Genomic DNA, 419 nt, shown 5'->3' with positions numbered 1-419 from the left:
TGCTTGCTTCCCTCCTTCCTTCTGGTGTTCCCAGGAGGAAAAGACATTGTAAAAATGATGTAGAAAGACTGTGTGTGAATGAGAGTGCTCTGCCCTATGCCAAAGGGATGGGGTGGGCAGTGCACAGAGGGGATGAAGCTGTGGTGCCGCTGCCGCCATTTTGTGTCTGAGAGGCTGCATGGCCGCGTGCAGCTGAGGGGGCAGCGGGTGGCACGTGGGGTTCTCTGGGAAGCACTGGTGGCAGCCAGCCCTCGGTGGGCTCCGAGCTCCTGCCAAAGGGCTGTGAGAAGAGCAGACATCCCTCCCTGCTGGTGGGAAGAGAAATGGGTGCGATACAACCATTGCACACTGAGCACACTGTGGCACGCAGCTCCATGCCATGATGGAGGTCAGCAAGGACGACACACACACACAGAAGC

Source organism: Meleagris gallopavo, chromosome 11 (assembly GCF_000146605.3).
Source record: "Meleagris gallopavo isolate NT-WF06-2002-E0010 breed Aviagen turkey brand Nicholas breeding stock chromosome 11, Turkey_5.1, whole genome shotgun sequence".
In the NCBI taxonomy this organism is placed as follows: domain Eukaryota; kingdom Metazoa; phylum Chordata; class Aves; order Galliformes; family Phasianidae; genus Meleagris; species Meleagris gallopavo.
The sequence above is the reverse complement of the archived record's forward strand: the minus strand, read 5'-3'. Positions refer to the sequence as shown.